Consider the following 27,819-nt stretch of genomic DNA (forward strand, 5'->3'; position numbering starts at 1 on the left):
GTAGAAATTTGTTTACCTATATATCGCGTAAATAATTGTCTCAGAAAGGGACTTGCAGGTGGGAATGATCTATGCGTTGAATCTGAGCTGTTAGGAGAAGTGATGAAACAGGCGGCGCTAATACTATAAAGGCCTAGAGGCTTCTGCTTTTTACGTGGGGAGCGATTTGTTCAAATTCATTTATTCTTCGCGTAAATATTTGTCTAAAAAGCAACTTTCAGGTGGGAATGATCTATTCGTTGAGTCTGAGCTGTTAGGAAAAGTGGTAACACAGGTGGTGCTAATAATATAAAGGGCTATCGCTTTCTGCTTCTAACGTGGCAACTAAATTGCGCAAATTTGTTTATACATCTTCTAAATAATTGTTCTAAAATGTGACTTTCAGGTTGGAATGATCTATGCGTTGACTCTGACCTGTTAGGAAATGTGATAAAAGAGGTGGCGCTAACATTATAAAGGGCTAGATGCTTCTGCTGTGAACGTGCCAAATAATTTGCGGACATTCGTTTATTGATCGCGCAAACAATTATCTGAGACAGAGGCTTTCAGATGGGAAGGACCTATGCATCGAATCTGAGCTGTTAGGAAAAGCGATAGAACATGGTGGCGTTAGTATTCTAAAGGGCTATCTCGTTCTGCTTCTAACGTGGAAAATAATTTGCGCAAATTCGTTCGTTCGTCGCGTAAATATTTGTCTCAGGAAGTGACTTCAGGTGGGAATGATCTACGCGTTGACTGTCAGCTGTTAGGAAAAGCGATGAAACACGGTGGCGCTAATATTATAAAGGGTCAGATGCTTCTCGTTTTTACGTGACAAATAATTTAAGAAAGTTAATTGATTCATATCGGATAAATAATTGTCTAGGAATGTGACCTTCAGGTGGGAATGATCTATGCGTTGACTGTGAGCTGTTAGGAAAAGTGATAAAAGAGGTGGCGCTAATATTGTAAAGCGCTAGGTGCTTTTCCTTTTTACGTGGCAAATAATTTGCGGAAATTCTTTTATTCATCGCCTAAAGACTTGACTAAAAAGTGACTTTCAGGTGGGAAAGATCTATCCGTTGAATATGAGCTGTTAGGAGAAGCAATAGAACAAAGTGGCGGTAATATTCTAAAGGGCTATCGCCTTCTGCTTCTAACGTGGAAACTAATTTGAGCAGATTCGTTTATTCATCGCGTAGTATTGCCGAAAAAGTGACTTTCGGATGGAAATTATCGATGCGTTGACTGTGAGCTGTTGGTAAAAGTGATAAAAGAGGTGGCGCTAATATTCTAAATGGCTTTTAACGTGAGAAATAATTTTAGGAAATTCGTTTATTAATCGCGTAAAAAATTGTGTCAGAAAGTAACTTACCTTATTACAGATAGATTTTATGCACTCTAGAGCGACCATTCTTAAGGCCCCTTTACTGTCGCGTCACATCAATTTTAGGGACTCCTACCTACACTGCGAACCCATCACCACGGACCTGGCGCTCTTTGGCCATACCTGGCCCTTGCGCCAATAAACACCATACATTCGTTCATTCACGGTATGTTTGTCTATCTGTTGGTTTGTTAATCCTCATCTAATGTGTTCCACACCAGCTTAGTTCACGGGGCAGTCCAAGGTCTGGTGCGTAGAGGATGGGGCCGCCCTGCTTAAGGAACAGGGTTCGTTACCAGCCTGCAGACCAGCTTGGTATGCACCGCTCCTAAATGAGCATGTTTCATGTTATCTTGAGTGAGTGTGCATATTCCTTTAGGTATGTGCTGCTATTCAATAATTTTTTATTCACGCCAACTAGGGTCACTGGGGTGTTCAAGTGGCCTGGTGTCTTGGTCGCCGGCCTGCTGACCTGGTGGCCAGCTCTTCTACAGCCTGGTGTCCTGCTGCCCGCCTTGTCTATCAAGTAGCCATCCGTTCTTTCGAAGTGGCTTCTTGCTGTCCATTCTATGGTCCTAATGGCCAGCTGTTGCAAAGACCTGGTATCTCTCAGCCCGCCCTGCCGGTCAGCTTTTCTGGAGGCCTGATCTATCGCTTATGGGAAGATTGCACGTGCGTTGAGGAATCATATGTGGCAAAGGTCTGTTTATTTCTAACATAATTTCTTTACAAGAAAGGGAAGTTGGACGAATTGGTAGGTCAACATCCTCGAACGCCTGTGTAGTGCGCATTGAGTGCTCGTTAGAAAATACCCAGGTGGTGGAAATTAAACCGTAGTCCGGCACTACGCCGTGCCTCATAATCATATTTGATTTTGCACGTAAATTTGAATTGGAATTTTTGGCTTGGGTCAGGCAGCTCTGGAACTCGTAGCCGAGTCATGTTTCGTGTCCCAGCTGACGAGATGAGCACAATGCTTGCAGCTGTTTTGACGTAATTACGCTCATCAACCATTTGTGTAGCCGCTATGTGCGAAGTTCTTTTACGCTGCTTCTTGGTGAAAGCGCTTGATTTTTGGCGCATGTGAAGCAGGCGTGTCAGGGGATAGTCAGATGCACTACAGCTTCTTATTCAGTGCAGCACTTCGCTGAATTTGATGTTGACGCGTAGAAAAAGTAACCTGTTGGTTCCATGTTACAAAACGCAATTTCAAACTTTCTGACAGTGTATTGAAAGAATACGGTGGGCATCTATAAGTCTTCCGACCTTTCGCCTTGTTCTTACTGATTGCTTTCGTGGCACCATCGGTGGGAAAAAAATTCGAATCGGTAATACCCCAAAAACATAGAAGTCGTGCAAATCCAAAAATAATTATCTTCAATGCTGATATTGAAATCAGTCTGAAGCAAAGCTTATTTAATTAGCGCTATACAGCTAACGGCGACGTTGAACTTTATTCATGCGCAGAGTGAAGTAAGGCAATGTTTATGCATAGGCTTCACCTCTTAGAATACGTACATTGGTGCATCACAGCGTTCGCAAGCTATTCCGAAATGCAAACACCAAACCAGGTGGGTGCACTGTGTTAATGTCTGTGTATCGATGCCACGAGTACAAGTACAATGTGTGTTGCTTTTTGAGGGAGGAATGGTAATGACAGTAGTATGCATTGAGAAGTAGGACACATTCGCATTGAGATGTACTCAGGACATATTAGAGACACTTGTAATATTGAGAAAGCGTGGTTTGGCAGCTTTGCGTAGGTGGTCCCGGAGGGCCATGTATCCTCTGCTGTACAAGCTACGTCCGTAGTCCTGTGAATATCTTAAAAGCGATCGCATCGTCATGCGAAAGAAGAGATTCTTCGCCGTTGGTCAAAGCACTAGAAAAATTTAGAACGATCGAGGTTCCGTGGTCATGCTGCTTTACTGGTGAGTCCAGTGTATCGCATAACATTTTGTTTCTGCCTATGCCTTATTTCTTTGTGGACGACCTTTGCAACATTCATTTGTGCGCAATATGGACCTTCTCTCTTGTTTTCACGTCTGTAGCTTGATTTTCACTTCTTAGTCGCTTCAAACTGAGGGTTATTTTCTTACACTCTGTTAACAACCCATAATAATACAACGTTAGTAATATTAATAAAATACTATTACCACTACTACTAATAGGCGACAGCGATATTCTGAGCACGACGACAAGATTGCGACACGACGACGTTGACGTGATGACGGAGCGATGACTATGTCGTCGGTGGCATGACTAAACTGCTGTAGGAGGGAAACAAGTGGCTACTCTAAGCAAGAATAGCGCATGCGCTGTCATTGACGACGATGCTTAACAGCCGTGGTGGCGACAGCGGTAGTGTGCACTGTAGAATACTTCCGGTATCAATTTTTAGGCGAATAGCTTTCTTTCCGCTTTCAACCGTTTGGTCGTTGTTCGGTGGCCTATGATCGGTGTTCGGATTCGACAAAGAAAACATTCGTTCGTTCGTTTTTTTCAATCATTCATTCAATAAATGGTTCGTTTGTTCGTTCGTTCGCTCCTGCTGTCTTTCGTTCGTTCATTCCTTGTCTTTCGTTCGTTGACTCCTTAAGTCTTTAGTTAGTTTGCTCCTTCACTCTGTTAGTTTGCTCCTTCAGTCATTCGTAAGGTGTTTAGTTCGGGCTAATTATGCGCTGATAATCAACGCCGATGATTTCTGCACTTTGTTCTTGCCACAGGAGTTAAGCAGTTCTGCGACCGAAGTCATAACCACCATCGCATAGTCATCATGTTGTCGTCGCTTTGTAATCTGGTGGCTGTCACGCTCAGCATGTTGGGGTCGTCCTCTTCTCTGTCATTGTGGTCATGCCGTTATCGTCGTCGTTTCCGTATCTCATTATAACCGTTACTGTGCTGTCTTCTTCAAATCCCCGAAGTGGTTGTAATCACCGTCATGCTGACGCTATAGCAATGCTTCGTCGCTGTCGTGATGACCGCGTCGGCCGCGCTGTCGTCTTGCAGTGTTCGTCCTTGTGGCATCGCAGTGCTGTCGCTGTTACCATGGCGTCGTCATTTTTGTCACGCTTCAGCGCCGTTTTTCGTACTTGACGTTGTGTGGACGTAGTCCTACCATTGTCTTCTGATTGTCACTTTCTCGCACACAGGCCAGATGCGCGCACACAAACTCGCACGCTGTTATTAGGGTGCGAGATAAGTCGGCAGGTAGGTGGCGACCCGCAGAGCAGATGATAGCGTAACCATAACCTTAGCAGTGTAATAGGAGCAGCTTTGGTATTCACATGTCCAGCTTGCGCTAGCTCACCCGAGTTTGGGGGTTTGTTGCTGCTGAGTCGGTGGGTACCTTGGCGGTTATATTTGTGGATATGTGTATGCGAGACTAATACCGGGCGATCATTTTTGTTTTAGAGAACTAAAAAAAATCACCGGTGGCAGATGATGAAATTTTTGCCATTCTCCAATTTCGTTTCTAGTGGATATGCCTTGCAAACTAGCTGGTTAGAATTCGTAAATCGCAACGTGTGACATAAAGTAAAGTTAACTGGTAAATGTTCGTTGATTATTTGACTGTATCTAGGTTTCATTGTGAAATTAGTGTCCGCCGCATCAAATATTTCAGATCGACGAATGCAACTAAACCATCTACCACAAGTGAACTTTAGAAATTCTGTAAAACGTAAGAATGCTCACTCGCTGTGTCGAGTGCAAGTGCCAGCAAACAGGCTTATGTAACCTCTGTATGCTGATCGGTAAGGTGGTCCTAGTGCACACCTTTGTTATCTGCAGTGAAAAATAGTAAATTCCCACATGAACCCTTAACATCTAAAACCTGCGCTCAAGTATTTCTGAAGCGCACAGACGTCGTAATGACTGGCGCTTTATTTTCCATTGATTATTTAGCGAACTTTATTGATTATATGACATTTAGTATGAACCACTGGGCGTGTCAATTTTTCGCCGAACCTCCAGAATAAGTATGTGGTACGGAATCCTTAATATAACTAGACATGTGTAATACATCTGTGTGCACCCACATTTTATCTGCATGTTTCCCCGGAGGAGCATAAAAAAATCTTTCTCCACGTGACATCGCTTCGTAGATGTTTGACGCTGTGTGGCTAACTGATTTAGCGTTTGAATTTCAGCATAGTTTGTGAAAGGTGTAATACATATTTATTTATTTATTTATTATTTATTTATTTATTTATTTATTTATTTATTTATTTATTTATTATACTTTACAGTCTCCTCTATGGCGCATTGACTAAGGTTTTGACATAAAATAAGCAAGCAAACGGATCCAAATGCAAAGTAACAATAAATATTAGCGAAGCTGTACTGCAATATAAAAAAACTTACATAACCGCAGCCATACCCAGGAAAAAAATATTGCAGTCATCATCATCAGTGCGTTTATGTTCTCTCCCAGAGATTTTCATAACCTTGGAGTTGCGCCAGCTGATTTAATTTATATCTGTCGACTTTCTAATTTTATCACACCCCCTCATTTCCTGCCGTTCTCGACTTCGCTTCTCTTACCTTGGCGCACATTCTGTAAACTCTAATGCCCCTCCCGTCATCTGCCCTATGCATTACATGAACCGTCCAGGTCCATCTTTTCCTCTTAATGTTTGCTAGAATATTGCCTACGTGATGTTTGCTAACTAATCCACATCGCAGTCTTCGTGTCTCTGAACAGTATTCCTAACATTTTTCTTCTTAAGGTTGTGTGTATGATCCTCAAGTGCCTGCTGCGTATATTGGTGTCCATACCCTTTTCAAGGATAGCGGTAAGTTCTCGGTTATTATTTCGTAATGCGTACCATATGAGATCCAACTGACCTTACTTTCTGTAAATTTACTTGCCGTGATCAACGTCACTTAGGCTATCAAACATTTCCTTAATGCACAGTGATATTCAACCTTCATCTTACTCGGTCGGCTCAGCTGCGCAATAGCAGTCATACTCATCTTAAAGCTTTTTGTGCGCAAACAAACAGGGACGAAGAATAGAAGAAACACAAGGACGAGCTCGTCATTGTGTTTCTTCTATTCTTCGTCCCTCTTTGTTTGCGCACAATAAGTTTTAAGATGAATATGATCCAACTAGGCCGACTCGCAGTCTTGCAGCAGTCATACATTACGTTACTTACGAATTCCCATAATTGAAAAATAATTGCATAGCGCAATTATATACACGTGATAATTTCAGCACTAATAATCTCGTAGCGTTATAACCGAGAATTGATCCTTTTAACAAAACTGATCGCAAGCACTGCAGACCTTACGAGACATGGGCGGAAGGTGAAATCTGATGTTCGGAAATAGGAGATCACGTAGGCAAATCTGCGAGCTGCATTAGGCAAAGTAGAATAAGCGTTAGTGAAATGTCAGAACAATATTATGTTGGCGTCCAGCTTCCAGCTGCAAAGCCATCGTCGAAAGTTGACACACCCGAATCTTGCATGTTCATAATAATCAGATAAGGCGAGAGAGAGATACTTGAGGTAAATGGCTACAGTGGTTCGGTTTGTGATGTGTCGGCATGGCATGGCTCCGGTTGTCTCCCGTGAGGAGTTGTGGTATCGTCGCCTTTGCGAAATTAGGGCCTAGGCCCTTCTGCATTACCTGCTACGGTGCGAGTTGTTCCTGCTTTTGCTTTTTGCTCTAATGAGACAACGTATCTACTTTTACCTCTCTACGCGCACTGGAAAGAGTGCTGTCGGCTGTGTACTTGGTTGAACCCGGGGGCGAGTCTCACGAAAGTGAAGCTATCTACATAAGTGATCGCTCCAGAATACATCCCTAAATTTGCAAGGTGAAAACAATAGTAAAAACATACTACCAATTGCGGACACAAGCAGGGATCTTTGTCTTCTCCTTTCGTCGCTAGGTTGCAGCTGATGCAGTCACGCGCGAAGTGAGCGTCACTAGGAGTAGCGAAGTCTTTAACTGCAGAAAAAATAAAAAAAGAACGAGAAAACACTGATGGCATATTGAGTTACTTCTTGGAGTACCCAAGAAAGATGACTAAAATTTTTCGAGAGATCACTGTGGCATTTGATGTTGTACAGAATAGAATCTCGTGATTTCTTGTGCGGCATCTTAGTATTTGTGCTCCTCACATACGCGTGCAATGTTTTCTTTTTATTTATTTATTTCATTGGTCCCGTGAACGAACGGAACGAGATCGTCATGATTGTGTCGTGGACCCATCTGGCAAGCAAAGATGATGCTGGCAGTTTCTGCAACGTCACCGGACCAGCGTGGGAGGCAGGACGATGGCCGACTCTACGAGCGCATCGAAGACGTGACTTCTTGTCCTAATCTTTCTATTGAATTTCACTCGGCAAAGGTAATTTCGTAAAAACAACTTCACGCACACTCCAGAACGCCAACGCCAACTCGAGGACGCCAATGTTTCTTATAACGCTTAGCACGGTAGCGTGAACAAGATGCTATAACAATGAAAAAAACGCATAATTAGCGCAGTGACAATTACCTGACTAATGTTATGATAAAAAAATGCTAACTGGGTAAATTTGAGCTGACCCAGTGAAGCATCGCTTGAGGAAAACGGCACAAGGGGCAGAAGTGCGTTGCCTCACAATTAAATGTTCATTGAAGGAGAGAGAGAGAGAGACAGAACGTTTATTTGCACCCGCAAGAAGAGCCCCGAGGAGTCAAGAGTCTTCCTGTCTCTTCGGCTTGCTCTTCCCCTTTCAGCTGGCTGATGCTCCTTGGAGCTCAGCGGTGTCCAGGGCCATGCGGATGACTTCTCTTTGGTCATCTTCCTTCGAGCTGGTCATTAAAGTCTCCCAGGATTGTCTATCCCTATCTGGTTTATTATATCTAGGACAGGTCCATATTATGTGGATCATGTCCGCCTTTGCCCCGCACTGTTTGCAATTCATGTTCTCAATGCTATCGTGCCATCTCTTCAGAATGTAGGGGTTGCAGATCACCCCCGCTTGGAGTTGCCTCTATGTTATCTCTTCTTGCTTACTTAGTTTCTTATGCGCCTCTGGCAGTGTTTTCCTTCCCATTCTATAATCGAGAATTTCGCTGTAAGTGTTTATGGCTTCTTCTTTTTGTAGGGGCTCCCTGGCTGTAGAGGCTGCATTGGTGTACCGGTAATTAAGCTCTCGGGCCAATGCATGCGCTTTCTCGTTGCCGGGCAAGCCTTCGTGGGCAGGAGTCCATATAAGGTTTACTAATTCTTCTGGAATTGGTCCTTTCTTCAATATGTTGAGCGCCTCTTTGGAGATTCTCCCTGCGGTATAATTCCTGATAGCTGTTTTGGAATCTGACACTATGATTTTGACCCCTTTTTGAGTAAAGGCTAGGGCTATGGCCACCTCCTCTGCAACCTCCACTCTGTTTTGCAGGGTACTGCAGCTCTTTGAGTTCTCACCGTTAGCCTGTGTCGTCACTGAGACAAAACCTGGTCTGCTTTCATATTCTGCTGCATCCGTGTAGAACACCCCTTGCTTTTTATCTAGTGATTTTTGTAACGCTTTAATCCTGTCTTTCCTCCTGTCCTGGTGGTGACTGGGATGCATATTCTTCGGGAGTGGTGGTATGCGTATCCTGTCTCTGATTTGTGACGGTATGGCTCCCGTGTTTCTTACTTTAATGTTAGTTTTGTATCCTAGTTTCTCTAGAATTCTCAGACCACCTCTGCTTCGCATTAGTCTCTGTTGCTGGGAGACTAGTGTGGCTTCGATCAACTCTCCTAGGGTGTTTGAAATGCCCATGTTTAGTATCCTATGCGTAGTTGTGCGTGGTGGCAGGTTTAGGGCTGTTTTAACTCCATTCCTAATGAGGATTTCTATTTTGTTTTTCTCGGCCCTTGTTAGTTTAAGGTACGGTGTAGCGTATGTGATCTTGCTGATCGCGAAGGACTGTACTATCCTTAATAGGTTAGCCTCCCTCATGCCTGCCTTCTTGTTGGCAATTCTTCGGAGTAGGCGGCATGTTTGGCTTACGCTCATTTCAAGCTTTCTAATCGTTTCCGTATTTCTTTCATTGTCCTGAATGTGCATGCCTAGCACTCGTATAGCTTTTACGTTTGGAATCGCGTCCCCATTAACAGTGAGTTTTATCCCGTGGTTAGGGATTTTCTTTCGCATTTTCTGTGGACTGATGAAGAGAGCCTCCGACTTCGTAGCTGTACATTTAAGTCCGGCTTTTTCTAAGTGCTCTTCAATTATATTGATGGCCTTTTGCAGCGTTTCTTCTATGTGGGCGTCACCGCCTCTATTTATCCATAGGGTGATGTCGTCCGCATAGATCGTATGTCATGGGCCCTGTAAGTCCTTAAGTTTGTGCTGCAGTCCCATCATTACTATGTTAAAGAGAGTGGGTGAGAGCACAGAGCCGTGCGGTGTCCCCTTATTACTGAGCTCTATCCCTTTCTCCTGGTTACCTCCTAGACTGACCGTTACTGTTTTGTCAGTCAGAAAGTCCTTTATATACTCCTAGGTACGTCTCCCTACGTTTAGGCTATTTAATTGTTCTAAGATTGCCTTGTGGTCTACGCTGTCAAATGCTTTGGCCACGTCTAAGCCAACGATGACTTTCGTGTCCTTCGTTTGGTGGTCGATAATTTGCTCTTTAAGCTTTAGCATGACATCGCACGCAGATAGGTGTGCTCTGAAGCCTATCATTGTGTCAGAGTACATGTCTTGGTCTTCCAAGTATCTTTTGATTCTAGATTGTATCATGTGTTCCATTAGTTTCCCGACGCATGACGTGAGGGATATTGGTCTGAGGTTTTCGAGACTCAACTTTTACCCCGGTTTTGGAATTAGGACTAATTTAGCCTCCTTCCATTGAAAATTAACGTGAAAGCATGTGCGTTGTTCATAGTATGCATTTGACTCAACTTTCCAATAAATTTTCAGTTCTCAGGCATGATTCGTGTGTGCTACTTCAGTGGCTATATTTTCACTCCAGCACCCCCGCAGAAACGTGTCTTCTCGATGTAGTTCGCTTTGCTGTCGTATATTCTAATACTGTTTGTAAAAATTAGTCTGGAGCTTCCCATTACGACGTCCCTCAAGATCCCCGAGTTGTTTTGGAATATTCTACCCCATAATTTTGAGCCGCAGCAAAAGGAAGCACATTAGGCACATTACGTCGATGGCGACGCAAGCCAGTTCGAAGTTATAAAACTGCCATCCGTGCTTGCCGCTGGCCGTTGTAATAATCGAACCCGCACAATTTCAAACGAAAACACAAAAACTTAGAAATGACTGAGTTGGTCCCATGTTCGTTTTCAGGTAACGAGTCGGAACTTATTGAGCCGACTGACTCAATACTGATAGCATAGGATAACGGCACAACGCTGCCTACAACGATATTACTTCTGTGCACTGCGGTGTGTTAAAGTTGTAACTTGCAATCAGTGTGGGTTGTATTTCTGGAAACTTCACCTAGTTCGCTGTACGTTTGTTTGTTTGTTTCTTAATCTGTATTTTGCATGTTTCACGCCAATATGGTTCATGGAGTAGTCCAAAGTCTAGTCTAGAACGTCGAGCTGCTGTGCTGACGGAACAGGTTTCGTTACCAATTTTCAGACCAACATGCGTCCTTGAGTAGCCGACCTTTATATGCACTCTTCAATGAACTCTATCTTTAGTCACGGTGCATGTTCCGCTAGGTATACGACGCCCTTGAATGAATTTTCTTCGCGCCAACAATGAACACTGGGCTGTTCTAGCGGCCTGGTGACCTGGTGGCCAGCACTTCTTGAGCACAGCCATCTCGATGTCCATGCTGTGGGCCAGCTGGTCAGCTGTTCAATCGGCCTGGTGTCTTGGTGCCTGCACTGCAGACTTCGTGATCCTCTGTTCTGGAGGCCTGGTGACTCCCCATGCTGTGGACCTGGTGGCCAGCTGCTCTAACTACCTGGTATCATGCTGCCCGCTCTGCTCGCCTGATACCCAGGACTTTTAGCGGTCTGGTATATTGCTGCCCGCCTTGCGGACCAAGTGGATGGCAGTCCTGGCACGCAGCCTGGTTGTTGCCTGTCCTGTGGGGCTGCTGGCCAGATATTCTGGCGACATGGTCTGCTGCTGATCAAAATATCGGGCTTGCGGTATAGACACGCATCAGAAAAAATGTTGTTTCTTTCTATTACAATTTCTTTATAAAGAATTGCTGGTTGGGTTAGTTGGTGGGTTAACATTTCCAAATTAGCGACTCTGCTGACTTCGTTCCTTTGTTTAGTTTCGGCCATTTCCCTGTATATAAATGTCGCGCTCGACTCAATAATCGGTTATGTAGGCAGCCCCGATATCGCGGCTTGCTTTCGCCAACGCTACCATTTTACCTTTGTCTATTCCTGTACTTGCACGCAAGAGTGCTTACCTGCTTTGCGCTGTTTAAAATGAATGACCCGTACCAACTAGCTCACGCCTAAACGCTTCTGAATCTTCACTCTATTCGTGATAGGCTTGTCTGTCTGTCTTTTGGCTTGTTAATCCGTATCTGACTTATTTAACTCCACCTTGGGTCAGGGAGTAGTCCACGGTCTGATGTGTAAGACACCGGGACGATGCGCTAAGTGAGCAGGATTCGCGACCAACCTTCAGACCAACTGGTGTCACTGAATTTGTGACAGTGTGTGCCGCTCTGCGATGAACTTATTCTACGCTATCTTGGGTGACTGCATATGTGCCTTTAGATATGTGGTGCTCATGAACGAACCTTTCTTCACGCTAACTAGGGTTACTGGGTTATTCTAGCGGCCTGGTGTCTTAGTCCCTCGCCTGCGGGCCCGGTGGCCAGCAGTTCCAGTGCACTGTTACCTTACTTCACACCCTATGGACCTGGTGGACAGCTCGTCCATCAGCCTGGTGTCTCGCTGCCCGCTTTGCGGATCTGGTGACCTCCCGTTCTAGCGAAGTGGTATCTAGCTGCCCAGCCTGCAGACCTGGCGGCCAGCAGTTCCGGCAACCTGGTATATTGCTGCTCAATCTACGATCCAGATCAACAACTGTGGTAGCAACCTGCTGCGTCGATGCCCAGCCTATAGGTACTGATTGGTAGCTGTTCTAGCTACCTGCTAGGTCGCTGTCCACCATACGAGCCTGGTGGCCAGCTCCTCTAGCGACCTGGTTTGCTGCTTATCAGAAGAACACGCGCACGCTAATGAATAACAAGTGGCAAAATTATGTTGATTGCTATCATAAATTCTTTAATAAACAGCAAGTTGGGCGAAGCGGTAGGTCAACGTCCTCGATATCAGCATCTATATTGACATCAATCTTTTTGCGATGTTTCAGTATGGCTACTTCTTTCTATTTAAACACGGCTATTGTCCGCAAGAACGCGCGATTTAACCAGCACATATATCGCACATTCCTTTCGCGCAGGCTCACATTTTGACAATGTTAATCTGGTTCAGTGAACAAGTGCTTAACTGTTCTAGGGAACAGCCTTAGCTCATACTGTCCGAACGAAATTCGTTCTCATTTGAAATCAACATGAAGTGAATACGACGGCTGCTCGTCTACGTAGGACGTTACCGTGCCTTTTGATTCGAACAAACCGCCGTCGTTGTGTAGCTGCTTTGGCGTCGTGTGCCTAAGCCCGAGAGCTCGTGATCGAATCTCAGCGGCCATGGCTGGATTTCGTTGGGGGTAAGCGCAAATACGCCACTTTCTGAGCAGAGTTCACCGTAAAGAACCTTAGCTGGTCGGAATTAATCAGAAGTTTGACACTAGGCCTTGTCGTATAATCATATCGTGGTTCTTGCACGTAAAAGGCTGCAGAATGGCTGCAGTCTTTGTTTCGACTGTTTTCGTCAAATGTCATTGTTCGGGATCGGCAAACGAAATGTTGGTTCGATCATTCGTTAAGTCAACGGTTCATGGGTACAATCGTTCATTTCGTTAGTTAGCATAAGTTAATCAGCCCACGTGGATATGCAGGAGGAATCATCCAAGCGTTGACTATCAGCTGTTCAGAAAAGTGAAACAACACGGTGGAGCGCATATTCTAATGGGCTACAAATTTCTGCTTTTACCGGGGAAAAAATTTACTCAAGTTCGTTTATTCCTCGCGTAAATCATTGTAAAGAAATGCATTGGCAGGCTGAATAATATATACGTTGAATCTGAGCTGTTGCGGGTAGTGATAAAACATCGTGGCGCGATTAAAATAAAGGGCTATAGGCTACTGCTTTTAACGTGGAAACAAATTTACGCAAATACGTTTATTCATCGCCTAAGTAATTGTCTCAAAAAGTGCATTTGGTGGGGGAATAAAATACGCGTTCAATCTGACCTGATAGGAAAACGATAAAACACAATGGCGCCTTATTTCTAAAGGGCTAGAAGCTCCTACGTTTAACATGGCAAATAATTTGCGGAAATCCGTTTATTCATCGCGTAAATAATTGTCTCAGAAAGTTACTTTCAGGTGGGAATGATATATGCATTGAATCTGAGCTGTTAAGAAAAGTGATAAAACAGGTGGCGCTAATATTATAAAGTGTAGGGGCTTCTACTTCTAACGTGGCAAACAAATTACGGAAATTCGTTTATTCATCGCGTAACTAATTACAGGAGAAAGTTACTTTCATGTGGGAATGATATATGCATTGAATCTGAGCATTTAGGGAAAGTGATAAAACTCGGTGGCGCTCATGTTATAAAGGGTAGAGGATCCTACTTTTGAAATTGGAAATTATTTGCGGAAATTTGATTATTCATCGCCTAAATACTTCTCAGAAAGGGACTTTCAGGTGGGAATGATCTATTCGTTGAATCTGAGCTGTTAGAAAAAGCGATAGAACATGGTTGCGTTAATATTCGAAAGGGCCAGAGGCTTCTGCTTTTAACATGGCAAATAATTAGCGCAAATTCGTGTTTTCATTGCTTAAATAATTGTCAAAAAAAGTGACTTGAGGGTGGGAATGATCTATGCGTTGATTCGGTGCTGTTAGGAGAAGTGATAAAGAGGTGGCGTTAATAGTCTAAAGGCATAGAGGCTTCTCCTTTTTACGTGGCAAACTATTTGTGGAAATTCGTTTGCTAGTCGAATAAATAGTTGTCTCAGAAATTAACTTTCAGGTGGAATTGATCTATGCATTGAATCTGAGCTCTTAGGAAAAGCGACAAAACACAGTGGCGCTATCATTCTATAGGGCTATCACGTTATGCTTCTCACGTGTAAACTAATTTGCACAAATTCCATTATTTATCGCGTAAATAATTGTCTAAAAAAGGGACTTGAGGGTGGAAATGATCTATACGGTGAATCTGAGCTGTTAGAAAAAGCGATAGAAAGCAGTGGCGCTAATATTCTAAAGGTCTAACGCATTTTGCTTGTGACATGGAAACTAACTTGCGCAAATTTGTTTATTCATCGCTTAAAAATTTGTTTGAAAATGGGACTTGAGGGTGGATATGATCTATGCGTTGATTCGGCGCTGTTAGGAAAAGTGGTAAAGGGGTGGCGTTAATATTCTAAAGGAATAGAGGCTTCTCCTTTTTAAGTGGCAAATTATTTGTGGAAATTCGTTTGTTAGTCGAGTAAATAATTGTCTCAAAGTGACTTTCAGATGGGAATGATCTATCTGTTGAATCATAGCTGTTAGGAAAAGCGATAGAACATAGTGGCGCTAACATTCTAAAGGGTTAATGCATTATGCTTGTGACATGGAAACTAATTTGCGCAAATTCGTTTATTCATCGCTTAAAATTTGTTTTGAAAAAGGGACTTGAGGGTGGGAATGGTCTATGCGTTGATTCGGCGCTGCTAGGAAAAGTGATAAAGAGGTGGCGTTAATATTCTAAAGGGCTAGAGGCTTCTCCTTTTAACATGGCAAATTATTTGTGGAAATTCTTTTGTTAGTCGAGCAAATTATTGTCTCAAAAATTGACTTTCAGGTGGGATTGATCTGTGTCTTGAATCTGAGCGGTTAGGAAAAGCGATAGAACACAGTGGCGCTACTATTCTAGAGGATAACGCGTTCTGCTTCTCACATGGAAACTAATTTGCGCAAATGCGTTTATTCATGGCTTAAATAATTGTCTGAAAAAGAAACTTGAGGGTGGGAATGGTCTATGCGTTGATTCGGCGCTGCTAGGACAAGTGATAAAGAGGTAGCGTTAATATTCTAAAGGGCTAGAAACTTTTCCTTATTACGTGGCAAATCTTTTCGGAAATTCGTTCGTTAGTCGAGTAAATAATCGTCTCAGAAAGTGACTTTCAGGTGGGAATAATCTATCCGTTGAATAATAGCTGTTAGGAAAAGCGATAGAACGCAGTGGCGCTAATATTCTAAAAGGTTAATGCGTTATGCTTGTGACATGGAAATTAATTTGTGCAAATTCGTTTATTCATCGCTTAAAATTTTTTTGAAAAAGGTACTTGAGGGTGGGAGTGATCTATACGTTGATTCGGCGCGGCTAGGTCAAATGATAGAGGTGGCGTTAATATTCTAAAGGGCTAGAGGCTTCTCCTTTTTACGTGGCAAATTATTTGTGGAAATTCGTTTGTTAGTCGAGTAAATAATTGTCTCAGAAAGTGACTTACAGGTGGAATTGACCTATGCGTTGAATCTGAGCGGTTAGGAAAAACGATAGAACACAGTAGCGCGAATATTCTAGAGGGTTAACGCATTCTGCTTCTAACGGAGAAACTAATTGGCGCAAATTCGTTTTTTCATTGCCTAAATAATTGTCTGAACATGAGTCTTGAAGGTGGGAATGATCTTTGCTTTGATTCGGCGCTGTTAGGAAAAGTGATAGAGGTCGCGTTAATATTCTAAAGGGCTAGAGGCTTCTCTTTTTACGTCGCAAATTATTTGTGGAAATTCGTTTGTTAGTCGAGTAATTGTCTCAGAAAGTGACTTTCAGGTGGGATTGATCTATGCGTTGAATTTGAGCTGTTAGGAAAAGCGATAGAGCACTTTGGCGCTAATATTTTAAAGGGATAATGCGTTCTGCTCCTAACGGGGAAACTAATTGGCGCAAATTCGTTTTTTCTTTGCCTAAATAATTGTCTGAACATGAGTCTTGAAGGTGGGAATGATCTATGCGTTGATTCGGCGATGTAAGAAAAAGTGATAGAGGTCGCGTAAATATTCTAAAGGGCTAGAGTCGTCTCCGTTTTACGTGGCAAATTATTTGCGGAAATTCGTTTGTTATCGAGTAAATAATTCTCTCAGAAAGTGACTTTCAGGTGGGATTGATCTATGCGTGAATCTGAACTGTTAAGAATAGCGATAGAACACAGTGGCGCTAATATTCTAAAGGGCTAATCCGTTCTGCTCATAACGGGGAAACTAATTTGCCCAAATTCGTTTTTCATCGCCTAAAAAATTGTCTGAAAAAGGGACTTGAAGGTGGGAATGACCTATGCGTTGATTCGGCGCTGTTAGGAAAAGTGATAAAGAGGTGGCCGTAATTTCCTAATGGGCTAGAGGCTTCTCCTTTTTTAGGTGGCAAATTATTTGCGGAAATTCGCTTGTTAGTCGAGTAAATAATTGTCTCAGAAAGTGACTTTCAGGTGGGATTGATCTATGCGTTGAATCCGAGCTGGTATGGATAGCGATAGAACACATCGGCGCTAATATTCTAAAAGGCTAATGCGTTCTGCTCATAACGGGGAAACTAATTTGCGCAAATTCGTTCATTCTTCGCGTAAATATTTGCCTGAAAAAGGGACTTGAGGGTGAGAATGATCTATGCGTTGATTCGGCGCTGTTAGGAAAAGTGATAGAGGTCGCGTTAATATTCTAAAGGGCTAGAGGCTTCTCCTTTTTACGTGGCAAATAATTTGTGGAAATTCGTTTGTTAGTCGAGTAAATAATTCTCTCAGAAAGTGACTTTCAGGTGGGATTGATCTATGCGTTGAATCCGAGCTGGTATGGATAGCGATAGAACACATCGGCGCTAATATTCTAAAAGGCTAATTCGTTCTACTTCTAACGGGGAAACTAATTTGCGCAAATTCGTTCATTCTTCGCGTAAATATTTGCCTGAAAAAGGGACTTGAGGGTGAGAATGATCTATGCGTTGATTCGGCGCTGTTAGGAAAAGTGATAGAGGTCGCGTTAATATTCTAAAGGGCTAGAGGCTTCTCCTTTTTACGTGGCAAATAATTTGTGGAAATTCGTTTGTTAGTCGAGTAAATAATTGTCTCAGAAAGTGACTTTCAGGTGGGATTGATCTATGCGTTGAATCCGAGCTGGTATGGATAGCGATAGAAGACATCGGCGCTAATATTCTAAAAGGCTAATCCGTTCTGCTCATAACGGGGAAACTAATTTGCGCAAATTCGCTTTTCCATCGCTTAAATAATTGTCTGAAAAAGGGACTTGAAGGTGGGAATGATCTTTGCGTTGATTCGGCGCGTTCGGAAAAGTGATAAAGAGGTGGCGGTAATTTCCTAAAGGACTAGAGGCTTCTCCTTTTTACGTGGCAAATTCTTTGTGGAAATTCTTTTGTTAGTCGAGTAAATAATTGTCTCAGAAAGTGACTTTCAGGTGGGATTGATCTATGCGTTGAATCCGAGCTGGTATGGATAGCGATAGAACACATCGGCGCTAATATTCTAAAAGGCTAATGCGTTCTGCTCCTAACGGGGAAACTAATTTGCGCAAATTCGTTTTTTCATCGCTTAAATAATTGTCTGAAAAAGGGACTTGAAAGTGGGAATGATATTTGCGTTGATTCGGCGCTGTTCGGAAAAGTGATAAAGAGGTGGCCTTAATTTCCTAAAGGGCTAGAGGCTTCTCCTTTTTACGTGGCAAATTCTTTGTGAAAATTCGTTTGTTAGTCGAGTAAATAATTGTCTCAGAAAGTGACTTTCAGGTGGGATTGATCTATGCGTTGAATCCGAGCTGTTAGGGATAGCGATAGAACACATTGGCGCTAATATTCTCAAAGGCTAATGCGTTCACCTCATAACGGGGAAACTAATTTGCGCAAATTCGCTTTTTCATCGCTTAAATAATTGTCTGAAAAAGGGACTTGAAGGTGGGAATGATCTTTGCGTTGATTCGGCGCTGTTCGGAAAAGTGATAAAGAGGTGGCCTTAATTTCCTATAGGGCTAGAGGCTTCTCCTTTTTACGTGGCAAATTCTTTGTGGAAATTCGTTTGTTAGTCGAGTAAATAATTGTCTCAGAAAGTGACTTTCAGGTGGGATTGATCTATGCGTTGAATCCGAGCTGTTAGGGATAGCGATAGAACACATTGGCGCTAATATTCTAAAAGGCTAATGCGTTCTCCTCATAACGGGGAAACTAATTTGCGCAAATTCGTTTTTTCATCGCTTAAATAATTGTCTGAAAAAGGGACTTGAAAGCGGGAATGATCTTTGCGTTGATTCGGCGCTGTTCGGAAAAGAGATAAAGAGGTGGCGGTAATTTCCTAAAGGGCTAGAGGCTTCTCCTTTTTACGTGGCAAATTCTTTGTGGAAATTCGTTTGTTAGTCGAGTAAATAATTGTCTCAGTAAATGACTTTCAGGTGGGATTGATCTATGCGTTGAATCTGAGCTGTTAGGGATAGCGATAGAACACATTGGCACTAATATTCGAAAGGGCTAACGCGTTCTGCTTCTAAAGGGGAAACTAATTTGCGCAGATTCGTTTTTTCATCGCTTAAATATTTGTTTGAAAAAGGGACTTGAGGGTAATAATGATCTATGCATTGATTCGGTGCTTTTAGGTAAAGTGATAAAGAGGTGGCGGTAATTTCCTAAAGGGCTAGAGGCTTCCCCTTTTTACGTGGCAAATTATTTTTGGAAATTCGTTTGTCAGTCGAGTAAATAATTTGCTCAGAAAGTGACTTTCAGGTGGGATTGATCTATGCGTTGAATCTGAGCTGTTAGGAAAAGCGATAGAACACAGTGGCACTAATATTCGAAAGGGATAACGCGTTCTGCTTCTAAAGGGGAAACTAATTTGCGCAAATTCGTTTACTCATCGCTTAAATAATTGTCTGAAAAAGGGACTTGAGGGTAGGAATGATCTATGCGTTGATTTTGCGCTGTTAGGTAAAGTGATAGAGGTCGCGTTAATATTCTAAAGGGCTAGAGGCTTCTCCTTTTTACGTGGCAAATAATTTGTGGAAATTCGTTTGTTAGTCGAGTAAATAATTGTCTCAGAAAGTGACTTTCAGGTGGGATTGATCTATGCGTTGAATCCGAGCTGGTATGGATAGCGATAGAACACATCGGCGCTAATATTCTAAAAGGCTAATTCGTTCTACTTCTAACGGGGAAACTAATTTGCGCAAATTCGTTCATTCTTCGCGTAAATATTTGCCTGAAAAAGGGACTTGAGGGTGAGAATGATCTATGCGTTGATTCGGCGCTGTTAGGAAAAGAGATAGAGGTCGCGTTAATATTCTAAAGGGCTAGAGGCTTCTCCTTTTTACGTGGCAAATAATTTGTGGAAATTCGTTTGTTAGTCGAGTAAATAATTGTCTCAGAAAGTGACTTTCAGGTGGGATTGATCTATGCGTTGAATCTGAGCTGTTAGGGATAGCGATAGAACACGTTGGCGCTAATATTCTAAAGGTCTAATGCGTTCTGCTCATAACAGGGAAACTAATTTGCGCAAATTCGTTTTTACATCGCCTAAATAATTGTCTGAAAAAGGGACTTGAAGGTGGGAATGATCTATGCGTTGATTCTGCGCTGTTAGGTAAAGTGATAGAGGTCGCGTTAATATTCTATAGGGCTAGAGGCTTCTCCTTTTTACGTGGCAAATTATTTTTGGAAATTCGTTTGTCAGTCGAGTAAACAATTCTATCAGAAAGTGACTTTCAGGTGGGATTGATCTATGCGTTGAATCTGAGCTGTTAGGAAAAGCGATAGACCACAGTGGCACTAATATTCGAAAGGGCTAACGCGTTCTGCTTCTAACGGGGAAACTAATTTGCGCAAATTCGTTTACTCATCGCTTAAATAATTGTCTGAAAAAGGGACTTGAGGGTAGGAATGATCTATGCATTGATTCGGCGCTGTTAGGTAAAGTGATAAAGAGGTGGCCTTAATTTCCTAATGGGCTAGAGGCTTCCCCTTTTTACGTGGCAAATTATTGGTGGAAATTCGTTTGTCAGTCGAGTAAATAATTTTCTCAGAAAGTGACTTTCAGGTGGGATTGATCTATGCGTTGAATCTGAGCTGTTACGAAAAGCGATAGAACACAGTGGCGCTAATATTCGAAAGGGCTAACGCGTTCTACTTCTAACGGGGAAACTAATTTGCGCAAATTCGTTTACTCATCGCTTAAATAATTGTCTGAAAAAGGGATTTGAGGGTAGGAATGATCTATGCGTTGATTCTGCGCTGCTAGGTAAAGTGATAGAGGTCGCGTTAATATTCTATAGGGCTAGAGGCTTCACCTTTTTACGTGGCAAATTATTTTTGGAAATTCGTTTGTCAGTCGAGTAAATAATTCTCTCAGAAAGTGACTTTCAGGTGGGATTGATCTATGCGTTGAATCTGAGCTGTTAGGAAAAGCGATAGAACACAGTGGCGCTAATATTCGAAAGGGCTAACGCGTTCTACTTCTAACGGGAAAACTAATTTGCGCAAATTCGTTTACTCATCGCTTAAATAATTGTCTGAAAAAGGGATTTGAGGGTAGGAATGATCTATGCGTTGATTCTGCGCTGTTAGTTAAAGTGATAGAGGTCGCGTTAATATTCTATAGGGCTAGAGGCTTCTCCTTTTTACGTGGCAAATTATTTTTGGAAATTCGTTTGTCAGTCGAGTAAATAATTCTCTCAGAAAGTGACTTTCATGTGGGATTGATCTATGCGTTTAATCTGAGCTGTTAGGAAAAGCGATAGAACACAGTGGCACTAATATTCGAAAGGGCTTACGCGTTCTACTTCTAACGGGGAAACTAATTTGCGCAAATTCGTTTACTCATCGCTTAAATAATTGTCTGAAAAAGGGACTTGAGGGTAGGAATGATCTATGCGTTGATTCGGCGCTGTTAGGAAAAGTGATAGAGGTCGCGTTAATATTCTAAAGGGCTAGAGGCTTCTCCTTTTTACGTGGCAAATAATTTGTGGAAATTCGTTTGTTAGTCGAGTAAATAATTGTCTCAGAAAGTGACTTTCAGGTGGGATTGATCTATGCGTTGAATCCGAGCTGGTATGGATAGCGATAGAACACATCGGCGCTAATATTCTAAAAGGCTAATTCGTTCTACTTCTAACGGGGAAACTAATTTGCGCAAATTCGTTCATTCTTCGCGTAAATATTTGCCTGAAAAAGGGACTTGAGGGTGAGAATGATCTATGCGTTGATTCGGCGCTGTTAGGAAAAGAGATAGAGGTCGCGTTAATATTCTAAAGAGCTAGAGGCTTCTCCTTTTTACGTGGCAAATAATTTGTGGAAATTCGTTTGTTAGTCGAGTAAATAATTGTCTCAGAAAGTGACTTTCAGGTGGGATTGATCTATGCGTTGAATCCGAGCTGGTATGGATAGCGATAGAACACATCGGCGCTAATATTCTAAAAGGCTAATCCGTTCTGCTCATAACGGGGAAACTAATTTGCGCAAATTCGCTTTTCCATCGCTTAAATAATTGTCTGAAAAAGGGACTTGAAGGTGGGAATGATCTTTGCGTTGATTCGGCGCGTTCGGAAAAGTGATAAAGAGGTGGCGGTAATTTCCTAAAGGACTAGAGGCTTCTCCTTTTTACGTGGCAAATTCTTTGTGGAAATTCTTTTGTTAGTCGAGTAAATAATTGTCTCAGAAAGTGACTTTCAGGTGGGATTGATCTATGCGTTGAATCCGAGCTGGTATGGATAGCGATAGAACACATCGGCGCTAATATTCTCAAAGGCTAATGCGTTCTGCTCCTAACGGGGAAACTAATTTGCGCAAATTCGTTTTTTTATCGCTTAAATAATTGTCTGAAAAAGGGACTTGAAAGTGGGAATGATATTTGCGTTGATTCGGCGCTGTTCGGAAAAGTGATAAAGAGGTGGCCTTAATTTCCTAAAGGGCTAGAGGCTTCTCCTTTTTACGTGGCAAATTCTTTGTGAAAATTCGTTTGTTAGTCGAGTAAATAATTGTCCCAGAAAGTGACTTTCAGGTGGGATTGATCTATGCGTTGAATCCGAGCTGTTAGGGATAGCGATAGAACACATTGGCGCTAATATTCTAAAAGGCTAATGCGTTCTCCTCATAACGGGGAAACTAATTTGCGCAAATTCGCTTTTTCATCGCTTAAATAATTGTCTGAAAAAGGGACTTGAAGGTGGGAATGATCTTTGCGTTGATTCGGCGCTGTTCGGAAAAGTGATAAAGAGGTGGCCTTAATTTCCTAAAGGGTTAGAGGCTTCTCCTTTTTACGTGGCAAATTCTTTGTGGAAATTCGTTTGTTAGTCGAGTAAATAATTGTCTAAGAAAGTGACTTTCAGGTGGGATTGATCTATGCGTTGAATCCGAGCTGTTAGGGATAGCGATAGAACACATTGGCGCTAATATTCTAAAAGGCTAATGCGTTCTCCTCATAACGGGGAAACTAATTTGCGCAAATTCGTTTTTTCATCGCTTAAATAATTGTCTGAAAAAGGGACTTGAAAGCGGGAATGATCTTTGCGTTGATTCGGCGCTGTTCGGAAAAGTGATAAAGAGGTGGCGGTAATTTCCTAAAGGGCTAGAGGCTTCTCCTTTTTACGTGGCAAATTCTTTGTGGAAATTCGTTTGTTAGTCGAGTAAATAATTGTCTCAGTAAATGACTTTCAGGTGGGATTGATCTATGCGTTGAATCTGAGCTGTTAGGGATAGCGATAGAACACATTGGCACTAATATTCGAAAGGGCTAACGCGTTCTGCTTCTAAAGGGGAAACTAATTTGCGCAAATTCGTTTTTTCATCGCTTAAATATTTGTTTGCAAAAGGGACTTGAGGGTAGGAATGATCTATGCATTGATTCGGTGCTGTTAGGTAAAGTGATAAAGAGGTGGCGGTAATTTCCTAAAGGGCTAGAGGCTTCCCCTTTTTACGTGGCAAATTATTTTTGGAAATTCGTTTGTCAGTCGAGTAAATAATTTGCTCAGAAAGTGACTTTCAGGTGGGATTGATCTATGCGTTGAATCTGAGCTGTTAGGAAAAGCGATAGAACACAGTGGCACTAATATTCGAAAGGGATAACGCGTTCTGCTTCTAAAGGGGAAACTAATTTGCGCAAATTCGTTTTTTCATCGATTAAATATTTGTTTGAAAAAGGGACTTGAGGGTAGGAATGATCTATGCATTGATTCGGCGCTGTTAGGTAGAGTGATAAAGAGGTGGTGTTAATTTCCTAATGGGCTAGAGGCTTCCCCTTTTTACGTCGCAAATTATTGGTGGAAATTCGTTTGTGAGTCGAGTAAATAATTTTCTCAGAAAGTGACTTTCAGGTGGGATTGATCTATGCGTTGAATCTGAGCTGTTAGGAAAAGCGATAGAACACAGAGGCACTAATATTCCAAAGGGCTAACGCGTTCTGCTTCTAAAGGGGAAACTAATTTGCGCAAATTCGTTTACTCATCGCTTAAATAATTGTCTGAAAAAGGGACTTGAGGGTAGGAATGATCTATGCGTTGATTCTGCGCTGTTAGGTAAAGTGATAGAGGTCGCGTTAATATTCTAAAGGGCTAGAGGCTTCTCCTTTTTCCGTGGCAAATTATTTTTGGAAATTTGTTTGTTAGTCGAGTAAATAATTCTCTCAGAAAGTGACTTTCAGGTGGGATTGATCTATGCGTTGAACCTGAGCTGTTAGGAAAAACGATAGAACACAGTGGCACTAATATTCGAAAGGGCTAACGCGTTCTACTTCTAACGGGGAAACTAATTTACGCAAATTCGTATTTTCATCGCCTAAATAATTGTCTGAAATGGGGACTTGAACGTGGGAATGATATTTGCGTTGATTCGGCGCCGTTAGGAAAAGTGATAAAGAGGTGGCGGTAATTTCCTAAAGGGCTACAGGCTTCTCCTTTTTACGTGGCAAATTCTTTGTGGAAATTCGTTTGTTAGTCGAGTAAATAATTGTCTCAGAAAGTGACTTTCAAGTGGGATTGATCTATGCGTTGAATCTGAGCTGTTAGGGATAGCGATAGAACACATTGGCGCTAATATTCTAAAGGTCTAATGCGTTCTGCTCATAACAGGGAAACTAATTTGCGCAAATTCGTTTTTTCATCGCCTAAATAATTGTCTGAAAAAGAGACTTGAAGGTGGGAATGATCTATGCGTTGATTCTGCGCTGTTAGGTAAAGTGATAGAGGTCGCGTTAATATTCTATAGGGCTAGAGGCTTCTCCTTTTTACGTGGCAAATTATTTTTGGAAATTCGTTTGTCAGTCGAGTAAACAATTCTATCAGAAAGTGACTTTCAGGTGGGATTGATCTATGCGTTGAATCTGAGCTGTTAGGAAAAGCGATAGACCACAGTGGCACTAATATTCGAAAGGGCTAACGCGTTCTGCTTCTAACGGGGAAACTAATTTGCGCAAATTCGTTTACTCATCGCTTAAATAATTGTCTGAAAAAGGGACTTGAGGGTAGGAATGATCTATGCATTGATTCGGCGCTGTTAGGTAAAGTGATAAAGAGGTGGCCTTAATTTCCTAATGGGCTAGAGGCTTCCCCTTTTTACGTGGCAAGTTATTGGTGGAAATTCGTTTGTCAGTCGAGTAAATAATTTTCTCAGAAAGTGACTTTCAGGTGGGATTGATCTATGCGTTGAATCTGAGCTGTTAGGAAAAGCGATAGAACACAGTGGCGCTAATATTCGAAAGGGCTAACGCGTTCTACTTCTAACGGGGAAACTAATTTGCGCAAATTCGTTTACTCATCGCTTAAATATTTGTCTGAAAAAGGGATTTGAGGGTAGGAATGATCTATGCGTTGATTCTGCGCTGTTAGGTAAAGTGATAGAGGTCGCGTTAATATTCTATAGGGCTAGAGGCTTCTCCTTTTTACTTGGCAAATTATTTTTGGAAATTCGTTTGTCAGTCGAGTAAATAATTCTCTCAGAAAGTGACTTTCAGGTGGGATTGATCTATGCGTTGAATCTGAGCTGTTAGGAAAAGCGATAGACCACAGTGGCACTAATATTCGAAAGGGCTAACGCGTTCTGCTTCTAACGGGGAAACTAATTTGCGCAAATTCGTTTACTCATCGCTTAAATAATTGTCTGAAAAAGGGACTTGAGGGTAGGAATGATCTATGCATTGATTCGGCGCTGTTAGGTAAAGTGATAAAGAGGTGGCCTTAATTTCCTAATGGGCTAGAGGCTTCCCCTTTTTACGTGGCAAAATATTGGTGGAAATTCGTTTGTCAGTCGAGTAAATAATTCTCTCAGAAAGTGACTTTCAGGTGGGATTGATCTATGCGTTGAATCTGAGCTGTTAGGAAAAGCGATAGAACACATTGGCGCTAATATTCGAAAGGGCTAACGCGTTCTGCTTCTAAAGGGGAAACTAACTTGCGGAAATTCGTTTACTCATCGCTTAAATAATTGTCTGAAAAAGGGACTTGAGGGCAGGAATGATCTATGCGTTGATTCTGCGCTGTTAGGTAAAGTGATAGAGGTCGCGTTAATATTCTATAGGGCTAGAGGCTTCTCCTTTTTACGTGGCAAATTATTTTTGGAAATTCGTTTGTTAGTCGAGTACATAATTCTCTCAGAAAGTGACTTTCAGGTGGGATTGATCTATGCGTTGAATCTGAGCTGTTAGGAAAAGCGATAGAACACAGTGGCACTAATATTCGAAAGGGCTTACGCGTTCTACTTCTAACGTGGAAATTAATTTGCGCAAATTCGTTTATTCATCGCTCAAGTAATTGTCTGAAAAGGGGACTTGAGGGTGGGAATGATTTATGCATTGATTTGGCGCTGTTAGGAAAAGTGATAAAGAGGTAGCGTTAATGTTCTAGAGGGCTAGAAGCTTCTCCTTTTTACGTGGCAAATTATTTGTGGAAATTTGTTTGTTAGTCCAGTAAATAATTGTCTCAGAAAGTGACTTTCAGATGGGAATGATCTATGCGTTGAATCTGAGCTGTTAGGGATAGCGATAGAACACATTGGCGCTAATATTCTAAAGGGCTAATCCGTTCTGCTTCTTAAGGGGAAACTAATTTGCCCAAATTCGTTTCTTCATCGCCTAAAAAATTGTCTGAAAAATGTGACTTGAGGGTGAGAATGATCTATGCGTTGATTCGGCGCTGCTAGGAAAAGTGATAAAGAGGTTGCGTTAATATTCTAAAGGGCTAGAGGCTTCTCCTTTTAACATGGCAAATTCTTTGTGGAAATTCGTTTGTTAGTCGAGTAAATAATTGTCTCAGTAAATGACTTTCAGGTGGGATTGATCTATGCGTTGAATCTGAGCTGTTAGGGATAGCGATAGACCACATTGGCACTAATATTCGAAAGGGCTAACGCGTTCTGCTTCTAAAGGGGAAACTAATTTGCGCAAATTCGTTTTTTCAACGCTTAAATATTTGTTTGAAAAAGGGACTTGAGGGTAGGAATGATCTATGCATTGATTCGGCGCTGTTCGGAAAAGTGATAAAGAGGTGGCGGTAATTTCCTAAAGGGCTAGAGGCTTCTCCTTTTTACGTGGCAAATTATTTTTGGAATTTCGTTTGTCAGTCGAGTAAATAATTCTCTCAGAAAGTGACTTTCAGGTGGGATTGATCTATGCGTTGAATCTAAGCTGTTAGGAAAAGCGATAGAACACAGTGGCACTAATATTCGAAAGGGCTTACGCGTTCTACTTCTAACGGGGAAACTAATTTGCGCAAATTCGTTTACTCATCGCTTAAGTAATTGTCTGAAAAAGGGACTTGAGGGTAGGAATGACCTATGCGTTGATTCTGCGCTGTTAGGTAAAGTGATAGAGGTCGCGTTAATATTCTATAGGGCTAGAGGCTTCTCCTTTTTACGTGGCAAATTATTTTTGGAAATTCGTTTGTCAGTCGAGTAAATAATTCTCTCAGAAAGTGACTTTCAGATGGGAATAATCTATCCATTGAATAATAGCTGTTAGGAAAAGCGATAGTACACAGTGGCACTAATATTCGAAAGGGCTTACGCGTTCTACTTCTAACGGGGAAACTAATTTGCGCAAATTCGTTTACTCATCGCTTAAATAATAGTCTGAAAAAGGGACTTGAGGGTAGGAATGATCTATGCGTTGATTCTGCGCTGTTAGGTAAAGTGATAGAGGTCGCGTTAATATTCTATAGGGCTAGAGGCTTCTCCTTTTTACGTGGCAAATTCTTTGTGGAAATTCGTTTGTTAGTCGAGTAAATAATTCTCTCAGAAAGTGACTTTCAGGTGGGATTGATCTATGCGTTGACTCTGAGCTGTTAGGAAAAGCGATAGAACACATTGGCGCTAATATTCGAAAGGGCTAACGCGTTCTGCTTCTAAAGGGGAAACTAATTTGCGCAAATTCGTTTACTC

General features: G+C 42.0%; 1 protein-coding gene across 1 annotated transcript in view; it reads left to right on the plus strand.

Moving 5' to 3' along the window:
• Positions 1-11,871: 11,871 nt before the first annotated feature.
• The window catches only part of LOC142559514 (uncharacterized), a 57,460-nt gene continuing 41,512 nt past the window's right edge, over positions 11,872-27,819 (plus strand). The window contains exon 1 of the mRNA XM_075671098.1: positions 11,872-12,413. The gene's annotated coding sequence lies outside the window, so the exon portion shown is untranslated. The remainder of the gene's footprint in view (positions 12,414-27,819) is intronic.

Source organism: Dermacentor variabilis, chromosome 10 (assembly GCF_050947875.1).
Source record: "Dermacentor variabilis isolate Ectoservices chromosome 10, ASM5094787v1, whole genome shotgun sequence".
Taxonomy (NCBI): Eukaryota; Metazoa; Arthropoda; class Arachnida; order Ixodida; family Ixodidae; genus Dermacentor; species Dermacentor variabilis.